Source organism: Lynx canadensis, chromosome B2, assembly GCF_007474595.2.
Source record: "Lynx canadensis isolate LIC74 chromosome B2, mLynCan4.pri.v2, whole genome shotgun sequence".
Classification (NCBI taxonomy): Eukaryota; Metazoa; Chordata; class Mammalia; order Carnivora; family Felidae; genus Lynx; species Lynx canadensis.
In genome coordinates this window covers 30,985,052-31,002,178 of record NC_044307.1, presented here as the reverse complement: position 1 = coordinate 31,002,178, position 17,127 = coordinate 30,985,052, and the positions used below count along the sequence as shown (strand labels likewise).

General features: G+C 43.9%; 1 long non-coding RNA gene and 2 other non-coding genes across 3 annotated transcripts; all 3 read right to left on the bottom strand.

Moving 5' to 3' along the window:
* Positions 1-10,299: 10,299 nt before the first annotated feature.
* On the bottom strand, positions 10,300-12,394 carry LOC115513754. Its single transcript, XR_003968796.1, has 5 exons — positions 12,254-12,394; positions 12,027-12,065; positions 11,767-11,806; positions 10,694-10,900; positions 10,300-10,516 (listed from the first exon to the last, which is right to left on the bottom strand). It is a non-coding gene; the product is annotated as an uncharacterized LOC115513754 (long non-coding RNA).
* LOC115515146 lies at positions 10,997-11,065 on the bottom strand. The gene has a single exon (XR_003969198.1). It is a non-coding gene; the product is annotated as a small nucleolar RNA SNORD52 (small nucleolar RNA).
* On the bottom strand, positions 11,911-11,973 carry LOC115515149. The gene has a single exon (XR_003969201.1). It is a non-coding gene; the product is annotated as a small nucleolar RNA SNORD48 (small nucleolar RNA).
* Positions 12,395-17,127: the final 4,733 nt, after the last annotated feature.

The following is a 17,127-nucleotide window of genomic DNA, read 5'->3' as shown; positions in this document are numbered from 1 at the left end:
TTTTAGTAACCTCTAGGCCCAGGGCACCTGGGTGGCTCAGTCGGTTAAGCAACCCACTCTCGATTTCGGCTCAGATCATGATTTCACTGCATCTGGCTCTGGGCTGACAGCATGCAGCCTGCTTGGGATTCTCTCTCTGTCCCTCTCCACCTCTCAAAACAAATAAACATTAAAAAAAAAAAAAAAAAGTAAGCTCTAGGCCTAACATGGGGTTTGAACTCAGTGAACCCAAGATCAAGATCGCATGCTCTACTGGCCAAGCCAGCTATGCATCCCTAATTTTATATAGAGAGACATATTTTTTTGAATATGGAAAAATGCTGACAATTGTTGGATTTAGATGTGGGTGTATTGGTGTTCTTTGTACTATTCTTCCTTCTGTTTTATTTGTTTGTTTTTAAAAAAATTTTTTAATGTTTTTAATTTATTTTTGAAGGAGAGAGAGAGAGAGACAGCATGAGCGGGGGAGGGGCAGAGAGAGGAGACAGAATTCCAAGCAGGCTCCAGGCTCTTAGCTGGCAGCACAGAGCCCGATGCGGGGCTCAAACCCACAAACTGTGAGATCACCTGAGCTGAAGCCCGACGCTCACCCGACTGAGCCACTGAGGCGCCCTTGTTTGTTTTTAATTTGCATCCAAGTTAGCTAGCATACCATGCGATAATGATTGTAGGGGTAGTTTCCAGTGATACATCCCCTATGTATAACACCCAGTGCTCATCCCAACAAGTGTCTTCCTTAATGCCTCCTTACCCATTTAGCCCATCCCCCCCCCCCAACCCCCCCCCCCCCCCAGCAATTCTGTTTCTTCTCTGTATTTAAGAGTCTCCTTGGCTAAAATGAACAAATCAGGAGACTATAGATGCTGGAGAGGATGTGGAGAGACAGGAACCCTCCTGCACTGTTGGTGGGAATGCAAACTGGTGCAGCTGCTCTGGAAAACAGTGTGGAGGTTCCTCAGAAAATTAAAAATAGACCTACCCTATGACCCAGGAATAGCATTGCTAGGAATTTACCCAAGGGATACAGGAGTGCTGATGCATAGGGGCACTTGTACCCCAATGTTTATAGCAGTACTTTCAACGATACCCAAATTATGGAAAGAGCCTAAGTGTCCATCAACTGATGAATGGATAAATTGTGGTTTATATACACAATGGAGTACTACGTGGCAATGAGAAAGAATGAAATATGGCCTTTTGTAGCAACATGGATGGAACTGGAGAGTGTTATGCTAAGTGGAGTAAGTCATACAGAGAAAGACAGATACCATATGTTTTCACTCTTATGTGGATCCTGAGAAACTTAACAGAAGACCATGCAGGAGGGGAAGGGGAAAAAAAATTTAGAGAGGGAGGGAGGCAAACCATAAGAGACTCTTAAAAACTGAGAATAAACTGAGGATTGATGGGGGGTGGGAGGGAGGGGAAAGTGGGTGATGGGCAATGAGGAGGGCACCTGTTGGGATGAGCACTGGGTGGTGTATGGAAACCAATTTGACAATAAATTTCATATTAAAAAAAAAAAGAAAAATACAGAAAGAACCTGTTAGACATTAAGCTGTTAATTATAAAAAGAAGTCCCTTATGTTTTGTCCCCCTCCCTGTTTTTATATTATTTTTGCTTCCCTTCCCTTAATGTTCATCTGTTTTGTATCTTAAAGTTCTCATATAGTGAAGTCATACGATATTTGTCTTTCTCTAATTTTGCTTAGTATAATACCCTCTAGTTCTATCCATGTAGTTGCAAATGGCAAAATTTCATTCTTTTTGATTGCTGAGTAATACTCCATTGTACGTATATACCACATCTTCTTTATCCATTCATCCGTGGATGGACACTTGGGCTCTTTCCATACTTTGGCTATTGTCGGTAGCGCTGCTATAAACATTGGGGTGCATGTGCCCCTTTGAAACAGCACACCTGTGTCCCTTGGATAAATACCTAGTAGTGCAATTCCTGAGTCATAGGGTAGTTCTATTTTTAACTTTTTGAGGAACCACCATACTGTTTTCCAGGGTGACTGCACCAGTTTGCACTCTCACCAGCAATGCAAAAGAGATCCTCTTTCTCTGCATCCTCACCAACATTTGTTGTTGCCTGAGTTGTTAATGTTAGCCATTCTGACAGGTGTGAGGTGGTATCTCATTGTGGTTTAAAAACTTCAGGGGCACCTGGCTGGCTCAGTCAGTAGAGCGTGCGACTCTTGATCTCGGGGTAGTAGGTTTGAGCCCGACATTGGGCATAGAACTTACTTTTTAAAAAAGTTTAATGGGCACCTGGGTGGCTTAATCAGTTGAACTCCCAACTCTTGGTTTCAGCTCAGGTCATGATCTTGAGGTTCGTGGGTTCAAAGCCCGCACTGGGCTCTGTCCTGACAGCGTGGAGCCTGCTTGGGATTCTCTCTCCCTCTCTCTGTCCCTCCCCTTCTCACACTCTCTCTCAAAATAAAGAAATAAACTTAAAAAAGACTTTCATAATAAAAGGTTTAAACACTAGTTTTTGTAACAATTGCTTGGTCTCCTTTAGAAGAAAACAACCTGGCGTGGAGCACAGCCACTCTGTAAGCTGCTAGAAAATAGGAGGCTCCCTGATCCAGAGTCACAAGACCCTTTAGAAACAGCTCCCACACCCCCAGCCCCAGTTTATTACCTGATGTCAGCAAATAACTGGGGTTTATTGGTCACATCTCTATCTTTGCGACATTCTTTAGAATTCAGTGGGTTAATGCCAGGCAATAGTTAGACTAGCGTGTGACATACTTCCACCTGATTCACCTGACTGCCAGCAATAACATTTAGCAGTCAGCAAGTACTTTAAAGGGACAGCCCATTTCCTTCCTCTTTGGGAAATAACACAGCAACCACAAGATAATCATGGAAAAGTGGGACAGGATTAACCGACAGGAAATATTACAATAAACAGATGGCCCTGAGCTGCTCAAATCCACATGCCCCCATGTGCCACTTGGCAGAGCTGTTCTGGCTGTGGCATTTGTAACAAGCCAACAAGGTGAGTGAGGGCAGCTCTAAACAAACAATGCCAAAGGTTGAAGCATCTCATTACATCCTTCATGTTAACTTCCTTTTCAAATTATTCACTCATTTTCTCTGCTCCACATTATGGATTTCTCCTTCCACTTACTAATTTGCTGTTCAGTTGTTCTGTTGTTTATTATGCTTAGGTACTTGCTTATTTCAATTTTAGAATTTCTATTTGTCTCATTTGTTTTTTTATTTAAAAAAATATATAAAGATTTTATTTTCAAGTAATCTCTGTACCTAGCATGGGACCCCAACTTACAACCCCGAGATCAAGAGTCACATGCTTCTTCTGAATGAGCCAGCCAGGTGCCCCTCGTTTGTTTCTAATTTAAATCCACTTGCTCTTTCTTTGTAATACCCTGTTTGGCACAGCAGATTAAATTCTTTCCTTTATCTCTTCGATAAAGGATAAATACCTGGTAGTGCAATTGCTGAGTCATAGGGTAGTTCTATTTTTAACTTTTTGAAGGACCTCCATACTGTTGTCCAGAGTGGCCGTACCAGTTTGCACTCCCACCAAGAATACAACTTCAGCCTTCACACATGCTGTTCTTTGAGTTGCTTAGCTATAAAGTCCTGTTACTGAGCCTGCTGATTTGTTCCTGTTGGCGCGGATGCCAGTGTTTTTGACTAGCTCATTTTGGATGTTTTCCAAGGGAGCTCCATGTGTGAGCTTCAGAATCTGCAGGTGTCCCTGGAGAGTGACTTAGCTTTTGCCCTTGCTCAGCCCTTCAGGAGTCATAGGTCCCAAACCGTGTTTTTAAGTTATTAATAATTCAGACATACAAAAATATGAAAAATTATACAATGAGCTCCCATGTACACTGCTCTGACTGCATCACACTCTCTACTCCCCCCCTTGTCACAGCCCAGGTAACTACTAGGTGGAATTTAGTATTTAGCAATCCTATGCATTTTTGACTATACTTTAAGCAATAGTTTAGCTGTAAACTTGTTTGTGTTTTAATTTTTTAATGTTTATTTATTTTTGAGACAGAGAGACACAGCTTGAGTAGCAAAGGGGCAGAGAGAGGGAGACCCAGAATTCCAAGCAGTCTCAAGGCTCTGAGCTGTCAGCACAGAGCCTGACATGGGGCTTGAACTCACAGCCCTGAGATCAAGACCTGAGCTGAGATGAAGAGCCGGACGCTTCACTCGCTGAGGCACCCAGGTGCCCCTAGCTGTAAATGTCTTTAAACATTACGTACAAATGTATTCTTTTGTGACTTGCCCTCTTTCCCTTCACATTAGTTTGTGAGAATAATCCACACTACTATGTTAGTCATACCACCGCTGCATGTAACACATCACGCTCTGTTATATTGTATAAAAATACCACAATTATGTCCATTTTCCTGTTGGAGAACATTTAGGTTGTTTCCTCCCCCCACCCTGACAAACAATCACCCATTACCACCAAGGACATTTGTGTACATAATCCTTCTATATGCATGTATGTTTTATGGTGTGTTACCAGAAGTGGAAACACTGGGTTGAAGTGAATGTGCATCATACTCAGTATGTATTGCCAAATTGTTTTCCAAATAGACTATATAAAGTCACGGTGCCACAATGTCCCAAACCGTTTTTAAGTTTCTTTCTCCGCTCTAGGATTTCCTCACAACCCAAATTATATCCATGAGCTCGTATGGCACAAGTTTCAGTCTACCCCACAGACCAAGGGATGTGGTTGTTGACCCCAGCCAGCAAACAAAATCTTTTCTCCCTGAACATTGACAGGAGAGTGCCCGCCAGCTCCTGGCTTAATGCTATGTGGCTGGAGCAGAGTGGAGAGTAGGAAATGAGGTTAGAGACAACAGAGCTAGACTTGGGAAGACCTTGTTGGATGGTCCTTGCAAAGACTTTGGCTTTCACTCTCAGTGAAATGGGAGCCATTGCAGGATTCTGAGCAGCGGAGAGACAAGTCCCAAGTTATGGTTTGGAGGGAAACTTCTGGCTGCTGTGTGGATATAAGACTGTAATGGGAAAAAATAAAATAAATAAAATTTAAAAAGACTGTAACAGGGTAAAGGTGGAAGCCAGGAGACCAGTGAGGAGGCTGTGGCAATCATGTAGGCGAACTGATGATAGCTCCTACCAGAGTGGAATGGTAATGGAGGTATGAGATGCAGTCAGATTTGGGTGTTATTTTTAAAGTAGTGCCAGCATGAGGTGCTGACAAATTGGATACAGCATGTAAGGATGGGAGACTATTCAAACTAACATGCATATGTAAGATTAATGACACAAGTCGGTGGTGGGGGGGAGCTTGGCTGGCTCTGTCAGTAGCAACAGTGGTGTACCTAACATGCCAACATGGGTTAATCTCTCAAAGATAATGTGAAGAAAAAAGGCAAGTCACAGAATACATATACAGTATGTAATGTTTAAGACCATTTACAGCTAAATAACGTATCGTTTAGAATTACACATAACATAAAGAAGTCAAGAGGACTCCAAGTGTTCTGGCCTGAGCAACTGGTAGGGAAGAGGTGTCACCTGGGGAGGCTAGCAGAATGGCCAGTGGCTGAGGACTCCAGAGATCAGAGGCCTGGAGAGGCTAGGCTCTGGAGGCTCACCGTCTGCAGTGGCCAGTCTCTGCTTAGAGTAACTGTAGAAAGCTGTGAGATCTTGCCAGTGGGTTAGGTGGAAGGACGGTTTACTTCTGAAGTTGCTTCACTTGTAGAGTAGGGGGAGGGCGAGATGAAGAAAAGTGTTTTGGGACAGAAGTCTTAACAAATCACCATCACTCCTGGAGGAACGCTGTGGGGCTCAAGGATATAGAAGGCTAAAACATGATTTCCATGCCTGAAATAAAGTCGTATAACCATCTTCACCATGGCTATAGCTCCATCTTATACCCCAAACCTGGGGCTGGCACAGGAAGGAGGGTCCCAACACCCAGGGGAAGACTTGGATCACACAAATAAGGGCAAGAGGGCACTGGGTGGCTCAATCAGTTGAGCATTTGCCTCTTGATTTCAGCTCATCTCATGCTTCATGAGATTCAGCCCCTTGTTGGGCTTTGGGCTGACAACATGGAGCCTGCTTGGGATGCTCTCTCCCCCTCTCTCAAAACAAACTTAAAAAAAAAGGTTGTTTCTCCCTGTCCCTCCCCTCCCCACCCCCTGGTTTTTAAGTTTTATAAACTTAAAAACAAATAAGGGCAAGAGAATGTATTAGAGACCCTAGGGACAAGAAAGGAAGTTGACCATCTACTTCCTAGTGCCATCAGGGACTAAGGATGAGTGTGTGAGGTACCAACTAGGCTATGCACATTAATGATTAAGCTATTTCAAATAAAATTGTAGGTAATACCTAAATAAGGTTTAACATGTATGTGCCAGGCGTGGTTTAAGTTCGTTTGCATATATTTAAACCTAATAATTCTTGGGGCGACTGGGTGGCTCAGTCGGTTAAGTGCCAACTTCGGCTTAAGTTATGATCTCGTGGTTTGTGGGTTTGAGCCCCCACCCCATGCTGACAGCTCAGAGCCTACAGCCTGTTTTAAATTCCGCGTCTCCCTCTCTCTCTGCCCCTACCTCACTTCCACTCTCTCAGAAACAGACATTTAAAAATTTTTTTTTTTAATTTTTTTTTTTCAACGTTTATTTATTTTTGGGACAGAGAGAGACAGAGCATGAACGGGGGAGGGGCAGAGAGAGAGAGGGAGACACAGAATCAGAAACAGGCTCCGAGCCATCAGCCCAGAGCCTGACGCGGGGCTCGAACTCACGGAGTGCGAGATCGTGACCTGGCTGAAGTCGGACGCTTAACCGACTGCGCCACCCAGGCGCCCCTAAAAATTTTTAAATAAACCTAGTAATTCTTTGTAAGGGTAGGTACTCCACTGACAAATGAGAAAATTCTGAGTGGATAAGTAACCCAGCCAAAGTTAATCAGTCTTGCTCCAGAATCTTAACCAGTCCCCTATACATCGTGATACTATTAACCTAAAAAATGCACTTACAGTGGTGCCTGGGTGGTTCAGGTGGTTAAGCGGCCGACTTCGGCTCAGGTCATGATCTCGTGGTCCGTTGAGTTCGAGCCCCATGTCGGGCTCTGTGCTGACAGCTCAGAGCCTGGAGCCTGTTTCAGAGTCTGTGTCTCCCTCTGTCCCTCCCCCATTCATGCTCTGTCTCAAAAATAAATGTTAAAAAAAAAAATTTTTTTTTAAATGCACTTACAGATGTCCTCATATAATACTACCAAAAACACCTGTCAACATAGTTTTTAGGACTTTTTTTCCAAAATAAAAATGGACAAAAATGTGTATGGGAGGGTGGAATCTAAATTACAAGAAAACACATGAACAAAAAAATCAAGTTGCAGTAAAACTACATGAACAATTATCCCATATTTATTAAGTTCAAAAAGATACAAAACCCAGTATGTCGTTTAGAGATACATTCAATGTAAAACTCTACGTCAGGGAATGATACAGGCACAATTCAGCTGGGTAGTTTCCTGAGTGGCAGGGATTAGAAGCAAATTGAATCAAAGGCAGGTTTGCTTCAGTTACTGGTAATGTTCTAAAGCTGGGTGACCAGTGTAACAAACAAAGGAATTTGAATCCAGACCAATACTCTCTGGCCTTAAGCAAATTATCTAACATCCTGAGCCTTCCTTTCCTTGCCTGTGAAGTGGGGTAGATAACATCAAAGTTGCAAGGTTGAGTTTTAAGAATTCAATGAAGTGAAGCACATGAAAAGCTTAGCACACATCCAAACACTAAATATTTGCTGGCTGCGAAGATAAAACACAATGATGCCTGAGAGCCAAATACAATTATGTGCTTGGGACTGATCATAAAGCAGTGCATTCCTAGAGGTAATTATTCAGAAATCTGTAGAGAAAAAAGCCAAAGTCTCCTCGTACCCTCACCCCATCCCAGTCCCAATCCCCTCCACAAAAGTAACATTATCTGCTAGCAGGCTAGTTTGTTCTTGTCCTAAAAACAAAAGAGCCCAAGTGAAGGATTTTAAAAAACTTTAATCAAATATTCCCTACTTTAACCCAAGTTTTAGATAACAAGTCCCTGTTAAACAGGTCTAACCCTCAAATTCTGGGCCAAGCACCAAGGCCAAGGAACTCTTTACCAGAGAATAGCAATGGGAGCTGCAGACTAAACTGTCCTCCAGAGAGTATCAACCAGGGCAATTTGGGGAAGAAAAAAAATAAAACTAGTAAAGGTGATCAAGGAAAATAAAGGTTGGGAAAAATCTTTGCTAATTTCCAGGGGTGGAGGCCAAGCTGGAACCATTCAGTAGGAAAATACAGAAGAAATGTAATTTTTAAAAGATGGTTAATAGGTAGGGGCACCTAATACAGCATAAAACTCTTGATCTTGGGGTTGTGAATTCAAGCCCCACACTGGGGGTAGAGATTACTTAAAATAGTAAAAGTTAAAGTAACAAATGTTTTAAAATTTTTTAACTTTTTTTTTTAACATTCATTTTTGAGAGACAGAGCATGAGTGGGGAAGGGGCAGAGAGAGGGAGACAGAATCTGAAGCAGGCTCCAGGCTCTGAGCCATCAGCCCAGAGCCTGACATGGGGCTCGAACTCACGGACTGTGAGATCATGACCTGAGCTGAGGTCAGCCGCTTAACTGACTGAGCCACCCAGGTGCCCCCCAAATTTTTTTTTTTTAACATTTATTTATTTTTGAGACAGAGAGAGACAGAGCATGAATGGGGGAGGGGCAGAGAGAGAGGGAGACACAGAATCTGAAGCAGGCTCCAGGCTCTGAGCCATCAGCCCAGAGCCTGACGCGGGGCTCCAACTCACGGACCGCGAGATCGTGACCTGAGCTGGTCAGACGCTTAACCGACTGAGCTACCCAGGCGCCCCAGTAGCAAATGTTTTTAAAGAGGAGTTGGGGACTCCTAGGTGGCTCAGTTGGTTAAGTGTCCGACTTTGGTACAGGTCATGATCTCGCAGTTTGCATTTGAGCCCCACATGGGGCTCTGTGCTGACTGCTTAGAACCTGGAGCCTGCTTCAGATTCTGTCTCCCTCTCTCTGTCCCTCACCTGCTCCCGTTCTCTCTCAAAAATAAACATTAAACAAGAAAGAGATGCCCCTCCCTTACTCACTCTCTCAAAATTAAAAAAACAAAACAAAGTGAGTTGATAGAACCAAACCCGTGCTAAAACTGTTACAACTGGGAGTAGTGATGATAGGTATAGGGTAGACAGGCAATCTTATGGACACTGAGGCCACGAGCATAAACTAGTATGAAATATACCATGCGTTGTTTTGCTTATTAAACCCTTTCAAATTTTACTTTTGAAATGTATTATTCTACAACACAACTTCAAATGGGTACAAACAACAGGGTATATAGCATGACTAAAAACCTAAATGCCCTCCTCCTAGAAACTGGGTAATTTATAATATAATCTTAAAACAACACAAATTTGTACACGCTGGTGGGTAGGAAACCATCTTTGAAATAGTCCAAGTATGGATCTTTTTTCCCTAATTTTTACTGTGGTTGGCTACACATAAAACTTACCATCTTAACCATTTTTAAGCACACATTTCAGTAATACTAAGCAACCAACACCACCATCTATCTCCAGAATTCTTTATCTTGTAAACTGAAATTCTATATCCATTAAACTCCATTTACCCCTTTCCCCAGCCCCTGGCAACTAGCACAGGCATGGGGTTTTTTTTTTAAATATTTATTTTGGAGACAGTGCAAGCAGGGGAGGGACAAAGAGAAGGGTCCAGAGGATCCAAAGTGGGCACCATGCTGACACCAGTGAGCCTGAACCCACGAACTATGAGATCATAACGCAAGACAAAGTCAGGCGCTAAACCCATTGAGCCACAGTGGTGACCATGTTTTGTTGTTTTTAACTTTAATACTTATTCTTGAAAGAGACAAAGTGGGGGGGAGGGGAGAGAGACACAGAATCTGAAGCAGGCTCCAGGTGCGCAGCAAAAAGCCAGACGAAGGGCTCAAACTCACAAACCGGTGATCATGACCTGAGCTGAACGCAAGCTAAGTGCCTGTGTTAACATTTCGACATCCTAAAAATCTTCACTACTTGTTAAGTACATCTAACCCATTAGAATCCTATGGCAGACCACCTAGAAATGCTTAATGTTAGCATCAACCTAGTTTTTTATCTTGTATATAGCTGCGAAGAGACATAGCTAGATGTCAACTGTGATGCTCATTCAGTTACCTTTCACTTCCCTGAATCTTTTTGTATGACTTTGCTTATACAAAAACCAAACTTTTACTTTGCTCTAAAGCATTTTATTAGAATCCTTTTGACAAGACCAAGTATTTGATTACAATGAAGCAAAGTGGTCTGAATGATCTTTAAATATCTCAAAATTTCTATGCAGTTTTTTTTCTCAAGTTCAAAGCTGCTCACAGGTTAATGCAGGATAGCTAGATGAAGTTCCTAGGATTTGCTCAACACCAAATAAGACACATCCTCTCGTTAGCAAAATCCTGAAATTCATAAAAGAACATCTATTAGAAACACGCACACAACTGGAATTAAAACATGAACTTGGGTGGGTAGAGAAAGCAGGAGTGATTCGTGGTTTCAAATATCCTCAGAGAAATGTTAATGGTCCAAGAAAGTTACCATGACCATTCTGGGGCTGAAGAGAAACTGGTACTCACCATAGGAGCCAGGGAGAAAGGACATGGCTCTTCACTCCTCATTGCAGCCCAAAGATTTAAGTGGCAGGAGCCACTATCTAGGCGACCCAGAAGTCTCAACAGCACTTCTCCAAGAGGCTAAGTTCCCAACTTCAGCCATTCAGTCACCAGATTAGACACTGATCTGTAAAAGGGCACTGCCCCAAGTAGGCTTCTAGAATAATCAGGCTAGAAAAGTAAAAAGACAAACATCGAGAAGCACAAGCAAATTTAAAGGCCCTCCTGTTGGCCCCTTCTCAGACCCAAGCCTCCAGTTCTCCAAATGAGTCAGAACTTAATTTTTGACATCAAGCCCAGCATCAGAGACTCTAGTCTGAGGCAATCATCATTCCCAATTTAGGGAGACCTGGATGAAGGCAGGCGATTCTGAGAAGCGATGTAATACACTGAAAGACAATGGTCTTTCACCCAATATAAATAAGGATGCAGCAAAAGAAGAGTGCAGACATGGCAAGCGCAAGAGTTAAATTACAGTGAAAAAAAATCCAAAATTGTACGTGTGCACACACACAGAACCAAAAAACCTCCACTGGGGAATACAGAATGTACAGTAAGGAGGCAGGTTTAACCACAATTAGGCAAATGTATAAAAAGTTACCAAAATTTTTTTTTAAAAAGTTCAAGAGGGGCATCTGGGTGGCAAATCAGACTTTGGCTCAGGTCACGATCTCAGGGTTCGTGGGCTCAAGCCCCACATCAGATTCTGTGCTAGAGCCAGGAGCTTGTTTCAGATTCTGGGTCTCCCCCTCCCTTTGCCATCACACTCGCGCTCTCTTAAAAATTAATAAAACATTGGGATGCCTGGGTGGCTCAGTCGGTTAAGAGCGGGACTTCGGCTCTGGTCGTGATCTCACAGCTCATGGGTTCGAGCTGGCCATCAATCAGGTTCTGCACCCCTTCATGCTGTCTCCCTCTCTCAGAAATAAACGTTAAAAAAAAAAAAAAAAAGACTTCACAATGACCCCATGAAAAGAGTGTTCTGGGATCAAAACAGTCTGAGAAGCACGGAGAAGAATCTCACACCTAATACTCACCTTTATTCAAGGGTAACACACGGCGAGCACCTTAAAACACCTAATGGAAAAATGAAACACAGGGATAGGCCACACTTGTGTTTTCTGGCCACGAGCTTCTCCCCAGCACAGGTACCAGGAAGACCCAGCCCGGGGGAGGGAGATGGTCAGCGCGCTGCGGTGACGGCGTCAGCGAGACACTCAGAATCACCTGGGTTCATCATCACCCCCGTCTTTCCCAAGGCCACCGCCAGCCATTCCATCTCGCACAATCCACTCACCCTCGTGGCGCTGCGAACCAGCCTACGAAGACCAGGGCCCTGGGAAGAAACCCATGAGTCAGCAGGGGCCAGGGGCGACCCCAGCCGAGTACCCCCCTGCCCTGGGCTGGGTCAGTTCCAAACGATGGCGTCACGTACACATCAGAAACTCTAGTCTGTAATGGCAGTTCATCCTGCTCAGCCCGAGACTGCGGTCCCCTCACCCAACAGGAACCCGAGATACCTACACGAAGGAAGCTTGGGAGAGACAGCGCAGGTCGCCGGGGCCGCCGCCTCCCCCTGGCGTAGGGGATGGCGCCACAGCAGCCCCCCGGCGCAACACAGCACGCAGACATTCTCCAGAGGCAGGTGCATGCACAAAGAGAACTATAATGGCGGAGTCCCGGCTATTTATGGCGACGTGGGGTCGGGGGCCTGACGGGCATGGCTGTCTTCGTCGATGCCTGTTCGACCCACGGCATTTTCCCCTTCGTTCAAACAAGAATAAAGCAAGTGAAAGAGAGGCCAGGAGTGAATGTTTCACACTCTTCCGGGCAAATAATTCAGACCTATTTTGTTAATTTTGAAAAACAAAAGATAGATGACCGTCTCTCCATCGGCCGGGCCGGAGACAGTCCCTGGCGCGGCAGGAAGCCTGCGCAGCTGAGTGCTTTTCCTTATTGGCCTCCCGGGCTGACAAGTCCCCGCTGGAGTAACTCCTCCCTCGTCCTCACCAGTTCGGGGTCCTGGTCACGCTCAGAGACTGTCACCTGTTCTGTCTAGCCAGCGAAATCTGAATTCACCGCCCACTCCAGCCCGCAGACCTATCAGTCACATTAACCCTAGTGTCTTTTTTTTTTAACAGCTTTATTAAGATATAAATAACATGCAATAAACAGTTTTTTAACATAGACCATTTGATAACTTAAAAAAAAAATCTAACCTTTTAAGTGTACAGTTCACTAATGTTGAATGTATCACGTTGTTGTGCAACCTATCTGCAGAACTTTATCCTACTGTACCCATGAAACTACTCCCAGTTTCGTTTCCTGTCCTCTTTATGAGCAGTTCATGGACTGGGAGTTGGCCAGAAACGGTGGATGTGTTCAGTACACTCTAAATAGAACCATATATCTCAGGAGGGTTAGAAGCAAAACAAATAGGGGTGCTGTAGCAACAGCCAGACCCTGTTCTCCCTTTGCTAGTTTTTCTCCCCCAGAAATCTGGTCATTTGCTCTTGGCCTCTATTAAGAGGCCATCAACTCATAAATTATCCCAAATCCCACCTTCCTGGATGGACCCTTCTATACCTCCTCATTTATAAATGTAGTTAGTGTTTGGTGATGTATGTTGGTCTCTTCATCTTTTATGAGAAAGGAATATATGAGTTGGGGGTTCCACATCATACAAAATCATTTTTTTTAGTAATCTCTATACCGAAGGTGGGGCTCAAACTCATGACCCCAAGATCAAGAGTCACATGCTCTACCCAGCCAGCCAGGCACTCCCAAAATCAGTCTTATTTTATTTTATTATTTATTTTTGAGAGAGAGAGTGTGTCAGGGAGTAAGCAGGGAAGGGGCCTAGAGAGAGGGAAACACAGAATCTGGAGCAGGTTCCAGGCTCTGAGCTGCCGGCACAGAGTCCTACATGGGACTTGAACCCACGAACTGGGAGATCATGACCTGGCCAAAGCCAGAGGCTTAACCGACTGAACCACCCGGGCGCCCCTTATCATTATTATTATTTTTTTAATGTTTATTTATTTTGAGAGAGAGAGAGCGAGCAGGGAAGGATCAGAGACCGAGGGAGAGTGAGAATCCCAAGCAGGCTCTGCACTACCAGCATAGAAACTGCCATGCAGGGCTCAAACCCAGCAACTGTGAAATCACTACCTGAACTGAAAGCAAGAGTCAGATGTTTAACTGAGCCACCCAGGTGCCCCAGTCTTCTTCTTAAGTCCCATAATTAGGCACAGTGGACACAGATTAAAATGCAGAAGAAGGCCATTGTGGGTGCAGAAAATATATCCTCTTACTTCTGCAATAATCTTTCCATCTTGCCCCAAGGTTTCAGACTTCCATCAAAAAAATGTCTTCCCAGGAGCACCTGAGTGGCTCAGTCAGTTGAGCACTTCTGAGCTTTGATTTTGGCTCAGGCAGTGATCCTGGGGTCGTGGTACTGAGTCCCGCATCTGGTTCCATGCTGAACGCTGAGCATGGGGTGTGCTTGAGAATGTCTCTCTTCCTCCTTCTGTCTCTCTCCCCTGCTCACGAAAGCTCTCTCTCTCCTCTAACATAAAAAATACAACTGCTAAAAAAAAAAAAAAGTCTCTTCCAAGGGGCACCTGGCTGGCTCAGCTGGGAGAGCATGAGACTCTTGATCTTGGGGTCTTGAGTTTGATCTCCACGTTGGCTGTAAAGGGGCACCTGGGTGGCTCAGTCGGTTCAGCATCCGACTTCAACTCAGGTCATGATCTTACAGTCTGTGAGTTCAAGTCCTGCATTCGACTCTGTGCTGACAGCCTGGAGCCTGCTTTGGATTCTGTGTCTCCCTCTCCCTCTGCTCCTCCCCCTCTCATGCTCTGGCTCTCTCTCTCAAAAATAAACATTTAAAAATTTTTTTTAAAAAATAAAAATAAAAAAGAAACAAAAAATCTCTTCCAAGAATCCTGCAGTATTCACTTGTTCACTTGATACATTTCTCAACTCTTAGGGGCTGAGTTTTGCCCACAGTTGATGTTGCAAAGTAGACTTTGCTTTAAGTTCCAAAATGTGTATGTGTACCGGTAGCTAATGAATTCTCATATTTAAAAAAAAAAAAAAAACATTTGGGAGGCTTTTTCTTTTCTTTTCTTTTTTTTAACATTTGTTTTTTAGGGGCACCTGGGTGGCTCAGTCGGTTAAGCGTCTGACTTCGGCTCAGGTCATGATCTCACACTTTGTGGGTTCAAGCCCCGCATCGGGCTCTGTGCTGACAGCTCAGAGCCTGGAGCCTGTTTCAGATTCTGTGTCTCCCTGTCTGTCTGCCCCTCCCCTGTTCACGCTCTGTCTCTGTCTCAAGAATAAATAAACATTAAAAAATTTGTTTTTTATTTTATTTTAGTAATTTCTACATCCAACATGGGGTTCAAACTTAGGACCCTGAGATCAAGAGTTAAATGTTCATCTTTTTATTTTTATTAAAAAAAATTTTTTTTAATGTTCATTTATTTTTGAGAGAGAGAAAGAGTGCAAGTGGGGGAGGTACAGAGAGAGGGGAAAACACAGACTCTGAACAGGCTCCAGGCTCTGAGCTGTCAGTACAGAGCAGAGCCTGACCTCATGAACTGCGAGATCAGATGCTCAACCAACTGAGCCACCCAGCCACCCCAAGCATTACAAGCTCTATGGACTGAGCCAGCCAGGTGCCCCTGAATTACCATATTCTGATGTTGCTTCCTAAAGAACCACTTCCCAGCCTCAGGGATTCTTTTTGACCCATCAAGCTGTCCTTGGAGATTTCCCTAACCTCTATCACTGCTGCTGCCAGTGAATCAACACTTCTAGGCCTTTCAAGCCTCAGGCTCCCATTCACTGTAGAAAGCCCATTACCGCCAAGGGCTGTTCCCACTAGCAGACACCTTCCTCCCTCTTCCATGCCCCAGCCCTCTAAAAATGTAATCAGCAATAGCCTCTGATGTGATCATTTTTCTCCACTATTGGCTGCACATTAGAAACACTCAGACAGCTTTACTTCCATACAATGCCTTAGCCCACTCCCAAAGATTCTGACTTCTGGTGGAGGCCCAGCAGCAGTATTTTTTTTAACTTCCCCCACTGATTTTAGTATACCACTAAGTCGGAGAAACATGTTTCCAATAGCTTGCAGCTACTTATTCCCTATCTTACCTGCCAGGTTACAGGAAAACAAAAAACAAACAAAAAAACCCTAACAAACCCAATTTCTGCTGCTGCTGCTGCTGCTGCTGCTGCTACTGCAGTTAAAACTACATTTACCATATTCTATGATAGGAAGCTACAGTGTTATAGTTCATCTATTTTTCTGGGTAAAGCAAGCCTTTGAGAGTTGGCCCAGGAACCAAAAGAACTTACTATATTCCATTTCCTTTACAAGCTTTCAAGGAGAGCTTCCTATATTTTGTAATTCCTAAAATGTTTGATTTTCCCAGAGGGTGCAGATTTATTGAAAAGCAGAACTTGAGCTTCAATTTGTTTTCATTTTGGAGTAGTTATTTCCAGGCTCAGTTTGGGGGAGGTAGAGGTTGAGATTCTATCAGGCTGAAGAAAATGTTAAGGACATCTAACTGCTCTGGCAGGAAGAACCCCCTGGGGAAGAGCTTGTAATGGGAAGAAAGCCCATTTCCTTGATCTTCCCAGTTGTATCCTGTACCCAGCTTTCAGCTCCTTCTCCTTCTTAATTAAATTTGATCTTACTTTAAATTCCTCTGGTTTTGAGATTGTCCATAAAAAGGACAAAGAGGTTACTGATTGTTAAAACTGGGGTAAAACCATCACTTAGAACCGGACAGGAACCCAATGCCAATGGTGTTCAGGCAGTGTGGAAAAAAACCAGCATTTGTTGCTAATTTTGCCCTGGATGTAGTTGAGCTGACCACTCCCACATGCTAATCTATGAAAAAACTTTAGGACACCTGATTTAGAAGATAGGGAGATAGAAATTACTGAAGATTACTGGAGGGAAGCACAGAACTTGCCTCATTATAGATGAAGTTATTTAGGGTGACCGTGGGGTGGTCTTGAGCCGACAACCAAGAAAGAATTCTTGAAGAGGACTTTGGTGCAAAAAAGGTGATTTTATTAAACCATGGGGACAGGACCTATGGGCAGGAAGAGCTGCACTGGTGTCCTGACTGGTAACATTTTATATCCTCAGGTTGGGTGGGGGTCAGGGATAGAGTAAGTCTCTAAGAATTTTGGAAGCAAGGTTTCCAGTACCTTGAGGGACTAGCTGTTGCTAGGGAAACGCCATTTATTACCGCTTAATAAAACCCCAGTCAAGAGACCATTCAGATGTATATAGGGGAGGGGGGCATAAGCTTGGAATATGATTCCCAGCATATATCTTGGGGCAGTTAAGATAAAGGAAGTAGACTTACAGG